This window comes from Ovis canadensis, chromosome 10, assembly GCF_042477335.2.
Source record: "Ovis canadensis isolate MfBH-ARS-UI-01 breed Bighorn chromosome 10, ARS-UI_OviCan_v2, whole genome shotgun sequence".
In the NCBI taxonomy this organism is placed as follows: domain Eukaryota; kingdom Metazoa; phylum Chordata; class Mammalia; order Artiodactyla; family Bovidae; genus Ovis; species Ovis canadensis.
This window is the reverse complement of record NC_091254.1, coordinates 78312560-78330770: the sequence shown is the minus strand read 5'-3', so window position 1 is coordinate 78330770 and position 18211 is coordinate 78312560.

Here is an 18211-nt window from a genome sequence, read left to right as displayed (position 1 = left end):
TATGGAGTGAAAAATCATGTACCCAATGTCCCAATATGCATACTCTATCTAATCACATCTTCTATGGATTTAGAAGTCTGTATATCATCAGCTTCACAACTAGACACCTAGGAGAATATCCTGCATTTCACTGACCAAAATTCACTGGATTCCCTGACATCAGGTTAGCCTGCACTTCCCTGAAAAAGAAAACTATTCGATCTTTCAGGTGTACGTAGATTATATAATGCATTTATATTTACATTACATTTAGATTTTTTATTTTTCAAGGAGCTAATTTGAAGAAATCTGCCACTAAAGTATGGATTCATACATTACTTTTGAATAAATGTAAAAGTGGACATTAGTAATATTTTGACTGATAATTTATTCTAATATTATTCCTTATACTTTAATTGCATAATTTTCTAATAACTTTGCTGGAATAAAGTGTTTTTAAATACCATAACTTATTTTACACTTTTGATGTCAAATAGTCAAATAAAATGAAATATTTGGTAAATGTGTTATATTAATTTTATTCACACAATCAGAATGCAATTTCATGCTTCCAGATCATTTAAAATATATTGTTTCCACAATAAAAGGTTATGCTAATGTTTATTTAATTCCTTAAAAATACATAAAATTATAAGAGAAATTGGTGTTTCTACATAACAGTTAATGGGATTCGAAATGAAACAACTTTTTGGTAGATTTGACAAGCTGTAATAATATGTATGTGAGCAATTCTAAAAGTAATTTAGCTTTTAGGAATTTTTCCTGCAAATAAACTTTCACAAAGTATAATGTTTATGATATTTGCTTTTATGAATATGGCAAAAAATTATGTATCCACATGGTATTAGTTAATAGTCATCTTATATACAAAAGAACACTAAGCTGACATTAAGAATAGTGATTAAATACATAATACAGAAATACTTATTGAACTGGGAATACTTCCAATATATTTTAAAAGTGATTTTCAGAGCTTACCTTTTCCCTCACAGCTCATATTCCTGGAAGCAGTCTTCTAGTCCTACTTCACATAAGAATAGTCAGAAGATAGTAACGTTGAAGAAAGTAGTTCGTATTATCTTAGGGTTAGGGTTTGAATTAGCTAGAAAATACTTATTTTATTATATTTTATTTTACCTGTTTTGTAGAAATGATTTTATTTTTAACAACATATATTTAGGTGTGGCTCTGATTAACAGTTCATTGACAGTTTTGGTGAGTAAATCAAACACACTTTTTGTAAAGTTAATGAAAGAAGACTTTGATGGAGTAACTTACGTCACATTTACCTTCTTCCTAAAGCAATGTGAAAACTGTAAAAAAGATTAAAACAATACATTTTAGACAATCACCTACCTTCATTTAACATATTTAGATTATTTTTTCAACTAATCACATTTTGCAAAATGCTTTTGTTATTTGACAAAAAGTGACTTAATGATAAATGTCAGTATTTTTTATGTTTTTATTGTTGTAAACTCCAGATAATCTGTCGTGTTCAAAGTTGACACTCTTTCCTATACACAGCATAGTATTTTGCATTCTGAAATATTACTGGAGATAATAATTTATTAGCATATTAATTAATGGATTGATCTTATTTCTTTTTCTTATTTTGATCATGGTAACTGTTATCATACTGCTTGAAGAAATTAACACTAATCTTGTCCTGTTTTTGTCTCTTAATGCTGGTAACAATCTGCTAACTGCTAAACATTCTATCTTGGAAAATATTTGCTGTATACTGACTGCAGTTTCTAAGAGGTTACATGTATGTGGTTAAGCTAGTAAGCTGCAGCAGCAGCCTTAAAATCCCAGTATCTGTTGTTCAATTTATTATAGGAGTATCCATAAGCCAACTCTTAAAATTTGATGAATTGCAAATTTTTCACCACTCTCAGCCATGGTTAATATTTTGGATGGATAATAATTTTTATTTCTAACTTAATAGTAACACTAAAGTTTTAAAAATTGTTTTGAACTTGGCCTATTGCTTAAGATTTTTTTTCAACTCGAACAGTATAGATTCATGTGCCATATTACATGTCATTTTTTCCTTATTCCCAAACACAACACCAGCAATGAGCCTATATAACACTGCATTTGCCATATACCATATAAAATATCTATGCAAGACTAGCACTTTCCTGGAGTCTCAGGCAGTAAAGTATCCACCTCCGGGTTTGATTCTTGGGTCAGGAAGATCTTCTGGAGAATGGAATGGCTACCCACTTCAGTATTCTTGCCTTAAGAATTCCATGGACAGTGGAGTTTAGCAAGCTACACTCCATGGGGTCACAAAGAGTTGGACATGACTGAACAACTAACACTTTCACTTTCATGCAAGACTATTTTGAATTACTGAATTCTAAACTGTAGAATTGGAGAAGATAATGGCACCCCACTCCAGTACTCTTGCCTGGAAAATCTCATGGATGGAGGAGTCTGGTAGGCTCTAGTCCATGGGGTTGCAAAGAGTCAGACATGACTGAGCGACTTCATTTTGACTTTTCACTTTCATGCATTGGAGAAGGAAATGGCAACCCATTCCAGTGTTCTTGCCTAGAGACTCCCAGCGATGGGGGAGCCTGGTGGGCTGCCATCTATGGGGTCGCACAGAGTTGGACATGACTGAAGCTACTTAGCAGCAGCAGCAAACTGTAGAATATAACTATTTTAATCTCCCCTGAGATGAGATAAATGACAAGTATATGTCTCATGTATAAAAATCTAATCATATTCATTCTATATTGACATTATTTTATATAGTAAAATTCAATGTCAGCCCTACCCTTGCTAGCTATGGAGAAATACAAAATACAAGCCTATAATTAACAATGAGTTTATTTTCTAGCATGCTAGGCAGAAATGTAGCCCCCCAAAGAGAGATAAAAATAGAAAAGCAAATTAAAATGGATTTGAGCCAATAAATTGCTAGATCAATATCTGGCACTCACTGGCTGCTTAGCAAAGGTTCTATAGCTATTCAGCAATCTTATTACTTCTACCAAACAACTAAATGCTACCCATGCATATTTACTAAGAAGGCGAAGAATACAGTCAGAAAGCAAAAAGACTAACTCTTGAAAATGTTAATACTCGCTGAACAAGAAACAACCTTGGTATTAATCCAAATTATAGTTAAACATTCCCCTAAAATACATTTTTAATTAATATGACTTTCCAGGATTTTTTGGTATATCTTCAATGGCTATTTTTGCTATCTGAAAATTCACTGCTCTACTGCCTGATTACACTGCAAACATAGATGGGAATGACAGCATCCTCAGCATTAAGGGTAGACTCTGATTAACCTATAAAAATGATGTCATTTTATCCCATTTGCACAGTGATTGGTTCACCTCTCAACTACACATCCCACCAATATCTTTAGTGTACAGAATTCTCCTGTCCACAGTAGAGGTTCTAGATTATGTGTGCAAAGAGTAACCTATCTCTCTAGTGAATGTGTAGCGAGAGAAAACCTCTCTCCCTACTTATGGAAATTAGTGACATTGCTGAATGTCTGAATAAAGTCTTGACTGTAGTCTCCCCTGCTTTTAAACTTTGCCATTATTTTTGAGCAAATAACTTCCCTTTTTTGTTTTAGCCAGTTGGTTGAAGTGGTGATTTTAGAAATGCAATTGAGAAATATATGTTCCATGTATTTGTTGAGTAATGCTTATTACAAAAGTATCATTTTGGATATCTAATGAACATCTCAAAATTTCATGCTCTTTTTAAGGACTCAAATATTGAATAGGATTACAGAAAAATTTGAAGAACTGCAACGTTTCAGACTGGATTGTCTCACTTGTAGCAAACATTTGTTGTTTTTTTAAAACTCTGAAGCATTTGGATGTTGCTCTTGGACCTCAGAGCTGTATCCTTCTGAGGTGTGTCTCCATGTGACACAACGGAAATTTTCTTTTTTAATCACTTGACTTGGGTGTATGTACTCTGCAACACTCTCCCCAATTAGACATAACTAGATGCTCTCCTCTGACTGAAGTCTGCATTTATTTTCATATGCATCCGCTGTTCAATTTGTCACAGCTTTAAAATACTGTAAGGTATTTAAACTATTGTAAGATCTTAAATTCTTTAACATTTTAGCCGGTCTTACTCTCTACTGCTCTATGTTTATGCTAATTACATAAGTGGGTTGGATATTGAACTTTAATAAAACAATGCCATGGCACAGCTTTCTCAACAGGAGTGAGACTGTGACATATGATATGAGAAGTATTCATAGTGGTGTAGATTTTTCAGAACTTTACATAAATTTATTGATTTCCCTCATTTGAGCTTCAAGTCATGAGTTCTGACATTATCTATAGGGGTGTGTCATAGTAGCAGCCAAGAAAAATGATTGACAAGTGTTAGATTTTAATTTTTATATTGTTGAGCTAGTTATAAAAAGGAAAATTGTGTGAAGAATTACAATTAAGTTTCTGTTTGGATTTCAGAGCCTAGATTAATGATTCCAACCTTAAAGAAAATAAGCTAGAGAAAGGAAATTATAGAGCAGACAAGCTATTTAGGCATCTGAAAAAGAGGCCAACCATCTCGGACAAGTTGGGGTGTGTGTGTATGTGTGCGTGCACGTGTGTGTGTGTGTGCATGCACGCACACATGTGTGTGTGAGGGATAGCGAGAAAGAGACGGAGATAGAGACTGAAAGTGAGCCAAAGACAGAGACAGACAGAAAGTGACAGAGACAGAGAAATAGATAGATAACCTAGAATAATACATTCTTTAGCCTAAGTGAAAAGTAAGAATAACAACCTGTGTTACATAGAGATAACAAGGCAGAGGAAGCCCATATGTTTTCTGTGATACCAAAGGTGAAGAAGGGCATCCGATGGAGGTATAAGATCTAGCTGATGACCTACAAATACAAATAGTCAAGTGAAGAGTACATGGCAGTCATCATATACAGCAACTGATTTCAGCAATTTGGGGTCTTGTCTTTGAGTCTTCTCACCTTTCCATGACAATATTCTTAGGTTGGTTCCCTGTAGTTTATACATACACAAAAGAGAAAGCTACAGGATATCCAGCCTTCAACTTGAACCAGGCTATGCAAAGGATGAAAATTTAAAGAAGGAGAAAAAAGATTAAAAAATTAGTATTCAAAAATCTGCCCCAAATTCCAGTAATTGTAATATGGTCACTAAGGAACACAGCAATATCTTCGCATTAAAGCATCTTGAAATGAGGTAAGGAAGATCTCTTTCTGCAATGCCCGTGATGTCTGAATCCAAAGTCATGATGAAATGGATCACTACTCTGTTGGTATCAAGTGCCTCAGACTTCATGCTGTCCTCTAAAAAGCACACAGATGTGGGGGATGTGAAATTAGATGGAATAAACTAATTGTTTAATACAGATTTTGTTACAGGGTAAGGGAGCTGCAGAAAATTTTTTCAGCTGGTGAAAAGTGCCAACTTAAAATGCCTTACTTTAAAAATGTTCTAAGAATAGGACTAACCTAAAGAAAAGAGGTCATTGGCTTCACCAAACATGGATCCTGATAGAGTTTCCAGGAAATTGCAAGGTTGACAGAAGTTTTTGGAAGATGATAGAAAAATAGGAACTTGAGCAACTGCCATGCATAAGGACCTGGAAAGGCAATAAATACTGGTAGGATGAGACTAAAGAGCATAGTAATTAATAGTAAGCACTCAGGGTTAGGCTTTCTGAGCTCAAGTCCCTACCGGCCATGTGACCCCGGACCAGTTATTTTCAACCTCCTTTCTCATCTTTCACTGAGATAACAATAATGACTGCCTCTTACATTGTTTGCTAATGAATGGTGAGATATACGTAGGAAGTGACAGGACTGTGCTTGGCACATGTAAGTGGGTAAAGAGATTTATTATTAATATTTAAGATAATAGCAAACAAGATCAGACTTTTTTTTCACATTGTGACATACTGATCGTACATATCTGGGCAATTGATGTAAAATTTTTAATCTTTATTTCCCCAGTTTGTAACCTCTGGATAGTAGCATAACAGATTTCCTCGATGTCTGATACTCAGATTGCAATTTTAATATGTGATTTGAAAGTTGCATATAATCAGCACACCCTGAATGAAGTGTTCCTCCTGGAGTTCTCTATCTCTCTGTCAACACATTTGAAATGCACTTTTCCCCTCAGTATTAAGTGAAACATGTTTAGGAATGTTTCTTAATAGTCATCATTAGCTAAGTAGTTAGTTTCATACAGGAATCCTAAAAAAACACAAATACACATTTTAAAACACTATGGTCACATATTATCCTGAGAAACTATAGTGAAAGTTCTGATAATTTAAGTGTGAGAATGAAATTTTCTATTTCCTAAGGATACTCTGAAAATAATTTTGGCAAAGGTTGAACAGAAAAAAAATCTAAAAAATATTAAGCTCATTGAGTCTCCAAGACAATGTCTTGCAGTAACACCTAAATGGTGTATTAGGGGAAAATAATGGAAGGAGAAAATACACAGATTTAGTAAAAAAAAATCTTTAGTCTGCATGTATTGAAAATATTCCAAAAATAGAAGGGCCATAGGCAAATTAACTTTTGAACAATAAAGATCACATTAAAAAGGAATTCATTAGCCTAATAAGGAGACAGGTTCATTTCCTATCTGATTTAAATAAATTTAAAATTAAATTTTAATTTAAAAATTAACTAATTTTAATTTCTGAATTAAACATATTTTCAACAAAGTAAGAAATTAGATGCATAAATAAAGTGGCTTATTATAGTATGCTCTGGAGAAGGAAATGGCAACCCACTCCAGTGTTCTTGCCTGGAGAATCCCATGGACAGAGGGGCCTGGCAGACTGCAGTTCATGGCGTCACAAGAGTCAGACTACCACCATTATGTAGTATGCTCGAAATAGAATGTCAGTGATGGATTTTTTCCTAGCATACTAGTATTTAACTCTATCAGAGGTATGTTACAGCAGATTAAAAATATTGGCTATATTTATAACAACTAATATTTAGAAAATTATTGAAGACTGGTTTTCATATTTTTATGATGAATATTCTCTACTAAAGTATTAGAATGTAAAATTACCAAATAAAATTTAATAACGATATTATTGAGAAATTTTCTGTTGTACACAATGTATGTTAAGATATCTGATAATAACTTATAATTCAATTTTATGTATATTAAGTGTATTAGCTCCAGTACTCTTGCCTGGAAACTTCCATGGATGGAGGAGACTGGTAGGCTGCAGTCCATGGAGTCGTGAAGAGTCAGACACAACTGAGCGACTTCACTTTCACTTTTCACTTTTATGCATTGGAGAAGGAAATGGCAACCCACTCCAGCATTCTTGCCTGGAGAATCCCAGGGACAGAGGAGCCTGGTAGGCTGCCGTCTATGGGGTCACACAGAGTCGGACACAACTGAAAAGACTTATCAGTATTTAGTCACAAGTGTACACATGTAAAACACAATAAAAATGACCAATTATTGATGATACCTCCCTATTTTCTCATCTCATTTTTATCATCTAGCCAAATGTAGCTTGCTCTAGCTCATTTATTAACTGATTTGACACTTAGTCAACAGTCTTCCTGTCCATTGCACATCCTGTCAGATCCTTGAGTACATTTTAATGTACAGATGGGTGATTCTTTCAATTTTCTACAATTTCAATTTGCTTTGGGTCCATTCCTAATAAACTGTTCTCCTGTTTATAGAAGTCACCCATTCCCATGATTTCTTATCACCAACTGTTTGCTCCAAGCCCCAAATAATTAATTCACACATCTTTTGCTTCCAGTTTGTAGGAAATTACAAAACCTATTTTGTCTTTAATTTCATTGGCAAACACATGACTGGGTCTCTAACCCAATCTGAGATCTTTAACCTTAGTGCAATAAACAGTTCATTTCTCTCTCATATAATCATCTTCACTCTGTCAACTAGATTAAGTATGCTTAAAGTATAGTGCCCTTTCTGCCTTTATTATAAAGAAAAAAGTTTTTACAATCATATTATATACTTGCCCACATTGCACTTACAAACTGTATATCCTAATATAATCTTGACTTCCATGATTCCACCAAAAAACTCTCAAAATCACCAAAGCACTTCATTATGCTCTGTTCAATGAACATTAATAAAGAAGTCAGATAGGTCAACAAATTTGAATACCCTCTTCATGGCTTTCAAAACACACCAACATCTGGGTTTTCCTTTAGCACTGGCAAAGTTTTCTGACCTTCTCTTGCAGAATGAAATGATCATTAAATATTGAGGTTTCTAAATGTTCAAACTATATGATATTCTTCGAGGTCTAATCATACAATATTCACCTGGACCAATGTGCATCAACTGCACGGAGTTTAGAGGGAAAAGAGAATGGATGCAAAGAGAAAATTCATACCTAATGTGGGGCCACAAGTAACCCAGTCCCCTTTACCTGACCGAGGAGTCTCCTGTCATCTGCCAGCACCTATGAAAATGTTACTGAATGTGGTATTGTAATTTATAGTATGAATTATATATTTGGGTATGGTGTTTGTTCTTTTTAAAAACTTTTTAAATTTTATATTGGAGTACAGTTGATTAACAATGTTGTGTTAGTTTCAGGTATACAGAAAAGTGATTCAGTTATACATGCATCTATTCTTTTTCAAATACTTTCCCCATTTAGGTTGCTACATAATATTGAGTAGAGATACCAGTGCTATAAAGTAGGTCACTATTCTTTTACATGCAGCTGTCCAGTATCCCCATAACTATAAGATCCAATAATCCCACCCCTGGGCATACATCCAGAGAAAATCATAATTCAAAAGATAAATGTATCCCAATGTTCACTGCTGCACTGTTTACAATAGCCAAGATATGGAAGCAACCTAAGTGTCCACTGCAGAGGAATAGACAAAGAAGAAATGGTACACACATATAATGGAATACTACTCAGTCATAAAAAGAATGAAATGATGCCATTGCATCAACATGGATAGACCTGGAGATTATCAAAGTGAAGTAAGTCAGACAGAGACGGACAAGTATAATATGTTGTCATTGTTTAAATGTTTGCATCCCCTTTGTCATTCACACTTGAAGGTGAAGTGAGTCAGCACATAGGTGGGCTTACTAGGTGGTCCCTACATAGGGACTTACCAGGTGACACTGGTGGTAAAAAACCTACCTGCAGATGCAGGAGACATAAGATACACCGGTTTGATTGCTGGGTTGGGAAGATCCTCTGGAGAAAGGAACAACAACCCACTCCAGTATTCTTGCCTGGGAAATTCCATGGACAGAGGAGCCTGGCAGGCTACAGTTCATGGGGTCAGAAAGAGTCGGACACGACTGAAGTGACTTAGCACACATAGGAGGCCTGAGGAGGGAAAAAAAGCTATTTGGAAATTTAAAAGAAATGTGTGTGAAAAACATAAAAGTATAGCTAATTATTCTGAGAAAAGCCCCGTATCAATTACTGAATTAGTCAGCCAAAGTTTGAGTAGAGGCATAAGACAGTTCTTTCTTTTTGGTGGAAATGTCTGTCAACTTCTACATCCCACAAATATCTCTGCTTCAACACATCCCCAAATGAAACACTCTTCTCATACTAAAATGACAAAAATGACAAAAAAAAAAAATCATGTTCCTACTACAGCCACTTCCATCTACCTTCAAAATCCAGTAATATTTGTTATTCTAATGTGTGTGTATACATGTATTATTTCTTTATAGAGATATGAAGGCTAGTTAAAACAGTTATAGATAGGTCAAACTCTCCAGGCCTATATTTGAAGAGGTCATACTGCTGATTAACTGTATTCTTGTCAATGAGTCCAAGGTGTCTGAAATTTTACCCTACTTGCAAACTATAGTTTGTCATTTTTGTCATGTTTCCAGGACCTTAACATCTTAATTAATAATAGGAAATAATTTTGAATACATATATATTCATATATATATTTAACTTTCAAAGAATGTTTGCTTTAAATATTGTCTGTAAACTAAGAATCATTGATTAAAAAGCAGAATGCGTATGTGCTTAGTCACTCAGTCATGTCCAACTCTTTGCACCCGCATGGACTCTAGCCTGCTAGGCTCCTCTGTCCATGAGGATTCTCCAGGCAAGAATACTGATGTTGGTTGCCATGCCCTCTTCCAAGGGATCTTCCCAACCAAGGGATAGAACTCAGGTCTCCCACATGGCAGGCAGATTCTTTACCATCTGAGCCTCCAAGAGAGTAGATAATGTTATTTCGAAAAAAAAAAAAAAAATGCACAGAATTTTATTCAATAGTTGGAGGAAACATTTACCTTTTCTAACTTATCACTGCTCATTGAGTTGAGGATGTATATCATAAGCAATAAAACAATTTATAATTTTGTTCAAAGAATAGTTATGCTACATTTATAGAATAAAAAATATTTTAAAGTAATATTTCCTAGCAAGAATATAGGTTTAGATGAATCTGTGTTAGTCAGGCAAGTTTGGATCACTGATTCAGATAGATCTGTGTTTATGTGTGCACCTCTTCATCTACAGATACAGGCTGGGTGTTCCTTTATATTTTTATTTTTTTTGTATTCTTTACCCTTGTCCTACTGTTATGCATGTTATATTGATAAAACAAAGCATGTTTGTTTAAACTTCCATTGATTTTTAAATCAACACTGATTTTGAACAGAGCTACCCACTCAAGCTTCAACTTAATTTACATTGATTTTTTTGACTTTGTGATGTACAGCAACCTGTATCTTTCTTATTATAGACCAAAAACACAAAATGTATTCAATGTAATACTACAATCTGCAATTTAATTACAAACAATTTTTGATTTCCCAAATTAATTCTTACCATTTATGCAAAATTATATTTTAAACAATTTAAAAATATTTATAAGCATTTTTATTCAATTACAGGCACTGATCTTCATGAAGGGAGCCTGGCAGTCTGGCATTTAAAAGGGATATTGCTCTAAATAGAAATCCTATGAAGTCATGGGTTTAAATTAAATCATTTTCAGGGATTATGTTCTTGGAAAGTTATTTTTCCTTAAAGTCTAATTTGTAAATTCTAATTACAAAAATACTACTGAGATCAGTCCTGGGTGTTCATTGGTAGATGTTGAACACTGAAGCTCCAATACTTTGGCCACCTGATGCAAAGAGCTGACTCATTTGAAAAGACCCTGATGCTGGGAAAGATTGAGAGCAGGAAGAGAAGGGGATGAGAGAGAATAAGATGGTTGGATGGCATCACCGACTCAATGGACATGGATTTGGGTGGACTCTGGGAGTTGGTGATGACAGGGAGGCCTGGCATGCTGTGGTTTATGGGGTCACAAAGAGTCAGACACGACTGAGAGACTGAACTGAACTGAACTGAGCTATTGAAAATGTACTAAATTACTTTCCACACATTTGAAAAACCCAGATCCAGTGATATACAGGAATTCCACTTTATTGCTTAAAATACATTGTATTACCAATAAAAATAACTAGGAGCAAAGATCTGTTGCTAGTTAAAATACTTTCTGAATTATTTTTATAACATTTTATTTTATCTAATTAATTACATATGGTTTTAAATTCCTCCTATATGTAAGAAAAATTTTTATCTGTATTAGTCACTCAGTCGTGTCTGACTCTTTGCAACCCATGGGCTGTAGTCAGCCAGGTTCCTTTGTCCACGGGATTCTCCAAGCAAGAATATTGGAGTGGATTGCCATTTCCTTTTTCAAAAATTTTTTATAAATAGAATAATCAAAATAATGTTTGTCTTCTTAGAGTTTTCAGTTCAGTGGTAGAGATTAACTTACAGGCATATTTTATTAACAAAACAAAAATATTAAATTCTAAACATGGTAATTCCTGAGAGGCGAAAAAACTTAAATAAGTATAAACTAATTTGGTTTAGATAATAGATTTAAGCCTAGACAGCCAAACTCCAGAATAACACACAGCATCTTGTGGTTGTCTTGTCTTCTGCTTTGCATGCATGGTAAGTTATGTCAGTCGTGTCTGACTCTTTGCAACCCTGTGGACTATAGCACACCAGGTTCCTCTGTCCATGGGATTTTCCATGCAAGAATACTGGTTTGCTATGCCCTCCTTCAAGGAATCTTCCTGACCCAGGGTTTGAACCCGGGGCTCCTGCATCTCCTGCACTGCAGGAGGATTCTTTACCCAATGAGCCCCCTAGGAAGCCCCTTTGCTACTTTCAGTAGCTACTAATGAAGGGGAGGTCCACCTAGTCAAAGCTATGGTTTTTCCAGCAGTCATGAATGGATGTGAGAGTTGGACTATAAAGAATGTCTTTGAACTGTGCTGTTGGAGAAGACTCTTGAGAGTACCTTTGGGCTGCAAAGAGATCAAACCTGTCCATCCTAAGGAAATCAGTCCTGAATATTCATTGGAAGGACAGATGCTGAAGCTGAAACTTCAATATATTGGCCACCTGATGCTAAGAACTGACTCACTGGAAAAGACCCTGATGCTGGGAAAGATGGAAGGTAGGAGGAGAAGGGGACGTCAGAGGATGAGATGGTTGGAAGGCATCACCAACTTGATGGATATGAGTTTGAGCAAACTCTTGGAGTTGGTGATGGACACAGAAGATGCTGCAGTCCATAGGGTGGCAGAGAGTCGGACACAACTGAGCAACTGGACTAAATTGAATGAAGGAGAGATGCATGTTAATTCCAGATAGAGGAAATAGCACAGGGTGTCATTGTTTGGAGGGGAGAGTTTTTGCATGTACATGATCATTATGTTCTTAAAGGTAAAGAATCACTTGGAAGAGATCAACAGTGGATGAGTGAAGTGAGTGAGGTTGCTCAGGCATGTCCAACTCTTTGCTACCCCATGGACTGTAACCTACCAGGCTTCTCTGTCCATGGGATTTTCCAGGCAAGGGTACTGAAGTGGGTTGCCATTTCCTTCTCCAGGGGATCTTCCCAACCAAGGAATTCAACCCACGTCTCCTGCATTACAGGCAGATGCTTTACCCTCTGAGCCACCAGGGATGATGGAGGCCAAATGAAGAATTATCATTGTAAATCTGTCAGGGTATGACCATAGTTGGAAAATGGGAAGTGGTGAATGGAGAAACAGTGTGTGTGTGCATGTGAATGTGCATGTGTTCTCATGTCTACACAAATAGGTGAATGTGGTAACACACACACAAAAAAACCCTGATCAATTTAACCTAAAAGGTAACAGAAAAAAAGTTAATTTCTAGGTAAGTGAAATGGAAAAAGAAGATAAACTGGCAGATAGATGATTATAAATTTATCTTCGTAAATTCTTGTTTGGGATTTTTTTTCTTTTTAATATACAAATACTATGGGTCCACAATCCCTTGCTTCAGTATTTAAAAATTCAAAGTTTCTTGAAAATCATATGATTTGTTCTCAAAAATATGTAGCAACTTGTTTGACAGTGGACAGGTGGTGGTTTAGTCACTAAGTCATGTCTGACTCTTGAGACCCTATGGACTATAGCCTGCCAGGCTCCTCAGTCCTTGGGATTTTCCAGACAAGTATAATGGAGTATTTTGCCATTTCCTCCTCCAAGGGATCTTCCTGACGCAGGGATCAAACCCATGTCTCCTGCACTGCAGGCAGATTCTTTACTGGCTGAGCTAAAATTATCTAAACCAATATGAGAATATATTATGCACACTTAACATAAATATTTTAAAATTCAGGATGGCTCTATGCACTGGTTATAGTTTCCATAATATCCAGTCTGTTAGCCTATCTAAAATCTGAATGTTACTTAAATTTTAGGCTCATAGCGCTCCAATGGTTTCAAATAAAGGGTTGAAGTCTTTATAACAGTTGTGTTCACAAGTTTAGAGCAAAGAGATGAAAACAAGGCTACAGAAAGAAACTTGTGATTTACTTACTGATTCACAGTCATTAGAGAGTACACAGAATACGAAGGGAACAAGACCTAGTGCCAAAAGGTAGAATCACAATATCTGAAGATAAGCTAATAAATAGGAAATAGAGCAATGCACCCAGTGGTAACAGAAAAACCAGGAAAGTCTAATGTCACAGTCCAGGAAGAGAATAGTCCAAGGAAAAAGGAATAGCCTATTTTAAAATTGGGGTATTAGGCTCTCTGCTATTGAATTGCAGGAGTTCCTTACAATTTTGAATGTTAATACCTTATATACGTGAATTCAAAACTATTTTGTCCTATTGTTTTGTTTACATGTTTTACTCTGTTGTTTGTTTGCCATGCAGAATCATTTTAGTTTGATATAGTCCTACTCATCTATTTTAGCTTTTGTTGCCTGTACTTAATTGTCATATACAAGAAATCACTGCCAAGATCAATGTCATGAAGCTTTTCTCCTACATGTTCCTAAAGATATGTGAAAAGATGCTCACTGTCATTTATCACTAAGGACTTGAAAAATAAAACCACAATGAGAAAGCAGTGCATACCTGTTAGGTTGGCTATTATTAATAAAACAAAAGACAAGTGTTGGCAAGGATGCAGAGAAATTAGAATCATTTTCACCATTGGTGAATACAAAAGGTGCAGCTGCTATAGAAAACAGTATGGAGTTTCCTTAAGAAATTAAAACCAGAGCTACCTATGAAAGTGAAAGTCACTCAGTCCTGTCCAACTCTTTGCGACTCCATGACTGAATTCTCTAGGCCAGAATACTGCAGTGGGTACCCTTTCCATTCACCAGGGGATCTTCTCAACCCAGGGACTGAACCCATTACAGGCGGATTCTTTACTATCTAAGCCATACTACCTATAATATAAATCAAAATATTTTCTGGGTATATACGCAGAAGAATTAAGGTCAGGATCTAACTATATTATCAACCAAATATCACTTCTGGGTATATATCCAGAAGAATTGAAATGAGGGCCTTGAAGAGATATCAGACTCCCATGTCTATTGCAATGGTTTTTACTGTAGCCAAGATATATGCAACCTAAAATTCTACAGACAAATGAATAAAGAAAATGTGATATATATGTATGATAGAATATTGTTCTCCTAAAAGAAGGAAATCCTGCACTATGTGACAATACTGATGAACTCTGAGAACAATATGCTAAGTGAAATAAGCAAATCACAGAAAGACAAATACGGTATTATTCTATTTATATGAGTTATCTAAAAATAGTCAGAGAAATAGAGAATATAAGGGTGGTTGTCAGGAGGTGAGGGGAAGAAGAGATGGGGAGTTGCTATCAACAGGTATAAAAAGTTTAGTTATACAAGATGGGTAAGTTCTAGAGGTCTTCTGTATAACATTGTGCCTATGGTTAACTACACTGTGTGTGCAGTGTACTTCCACATCTATTAAAAGAGTAAATCTAATGTTAATTGTTCTCATCACAATAAAATAAAAGAAGAAAGAAAGAGCCAACCCTGTTTAATCCTGCAGAGAAGTTAATGAGTTGAGAGCTTTAGAATGTCCTTTTGGAATATATACTGAAGAAATTGTAAATTTTGCCAGAGACAGTTCAGGGAAGGGTTGAGAAGTAATCCAGATTACAGGTGTGAATGGCAAGATAATGGCCTGGTATTTTAATGTGAATTATATTCACAAAATACTCTCAATGATTTATTTGTTGTTGTTGTTCAGTCATCCAGTTGTGTCTGAGTTTTTGTAATCCTATGGACTGCAGCACACCAGGCCTCCCTGTCCCTCACCATCTCCCAGCGTTTGCCCAAGTTCATGTTTATTGCATCGGTGATGCCATCCAGCCATTTCTTTCTCTGATGCCCTCCTCTCTTTTTGTCCCAATTATTTCTTGCAGCAATATAAATGCTACTTTGGAAATTATTTACACCATGGTGAATATAAGTAAACCCACTGGAAGCAAGGTAGAGTGAAATGACAAAATTTTATCATGTTATAAAATTTAACTGTAGAAATAACAGAATTAAAATGACTTTATTATCCTTAGCAACATGAAGGCAGCATATAATTTAACTGAGAATGTATATTAACTGAGACATCTTTAACTATAATATTTTATTGAATATATACCACAAAATTTTAAGGTAAAGCTAACCTTACATTAAGGATAAGGAAACTAAATTTCAAAACCAATCATTAGTTTTTCCACAGATGTAGGGCATGCACTTTGAATTAAGATCTGCTTACATCTAAAATGGACATTCTCTCACTAAATATACTGCCTTCCTTTTATATCTCAAATATTTGCTGATATATATTAAGTAATTCCAAGTTATTATGCTGCCATTTTTCAATGCATGTCCTCTCTGTAATTTCCAACTAATAGCATGATTTACATAATGCTCTGGGGATTTATAACACTGCTGACATGCAAGAGATATTGATACATCCATGGTAATTTAGGAAATAGGAAGGATATAATGGATAATGGTAATATATCTGAGTTTTCAGTATCTGTCTTTAAAGGAAATAACCCAGTGACTTTTTAATAAGAGTTATTTCATATACCATTTCTGTAAAGAATGCAAGGCCAAGACACTAAAGAACTACGTTTAAAAAATTACTGTTTGACTACCAATAAAGATAGCTTTTATTTCTTAATAGAGGAAGGTAATTGAAAAAAGTAAAAGCTATACCACTTTGCTTTGTTTTATATAAGTTATACAATTGTAAATTTTAAAATTTAGAGTCAGTCAAGTTATATCTGTGGACAATGTTTTTATGATTAAAGGTATAGTCTATATCCTTTGCTGTCATTAAACATTTAAAATTCCATGCTAGAAAAAAAATAAAAAAAATAAAATTCCATGCTTACTTAACAAAGACTTATTGGTATCTTCCTGAAAGTCGTTATTGGTCCATAGTTTTTCTACATTTAACAAGCTAAGGTGCTGTCTTCAGTCTTTTTTAAAAAGGTTTGTTTGAGGTAATTGGAAATTCTACTCCGTGAAGGCAAGTGTTAGAAATTATTCAGATATCATAGGGTTTCCACTTTATTTTAATTTACTTAACCCCTGATCTCACCATTACAATTAGATGTACATTCATATGGGAGTGGCCAAAGTGTCTCAAAATAAATGTTCTAGAAAATGAGGATTTTATTGCTGTAACACAGCTATCTAGAATTTTAGGTAAAGCAAAGATAACTATGCAGTTCAGAAGCTTTATCAGGATTGAAAGTGCAAAGTGATAGCTTATAAAGAATTAGTTTGTCATCCCTGAAACAGAGTGCATGGGACATAATAGGGAACGGTGACACCTCAAATTACATAGCAGAAGAATATGAGTTAGAATATTAGCATGTTTGAATATAAAGCATTACTGAAACATTTCTAGGTAGGAGCTATTGTGTTTTTGTTTTATATAAGTCCTCAATACCAACCCAAAACAACACTTATTTTAAAATGCTTTCTTTATATATATATAAGGATTCTTGGATTTCAAAGGTTGGGAAATTAGTTTTGGAAATAACTTCTTTAAAAGTTGAGCATTTAAAATGTATATACTGACATCACAATAGTTTCAGTGGAATTTGGGGACTACCTTTATCATTAATTTATGAAAATATTAATTAGAATTTATTGCCAGGTTTTCATAAAAAATATTCAGTCTTTTCAAAGTGACAAACCAATATAGCATATTAAAAAGTAGAAATATCATTTTCTCACAAGGGTAAGAATAGTCAAAGCTATGATTTTTTCCAGTAGTCCTGTATGGATGTGAGAGTTGGACCATAAAGAAGGCTGAGTGCCAAAGAACTGATGCTTTCAAACTACAATGCTGGAGAAGACACTTGAGAGTCCCTTGGACAACAAGGAGATCAAATCTGTTAATCCTAAAGGATATCAACCCTGAATATTCACCAGAAGGACCAATGCTGAACTGAAGCTCCAATACTTTGGCCACCTGATGCAAAGAGCCCACTCACTGGAAAAGACCCTGATGCTGGGAAAGACTGAGGCAGGAGGAAAAGGGGGAGACAGAGGATGAGATGGTTGGATGGCATCACTGATTCAATGGACACGAGTTTGAGCAAACTCTGGGAGATAGTGAAGGACAGGGAAGCCTGGCATGCTACAGTCCATGGGGTCACACACAGTTGGACACAAATGAGTGACTGAACAACAACAACCATGATATATATCATTATTAACACAAGTACATAAATGTTACTTGCAAGTTTACAGGTCTGAAAATTTGTGATGAGCCAGTTTGCAAAGAGGAAAAAGACCTTTGGCCAATGTCAGCATTCTTGGCAGG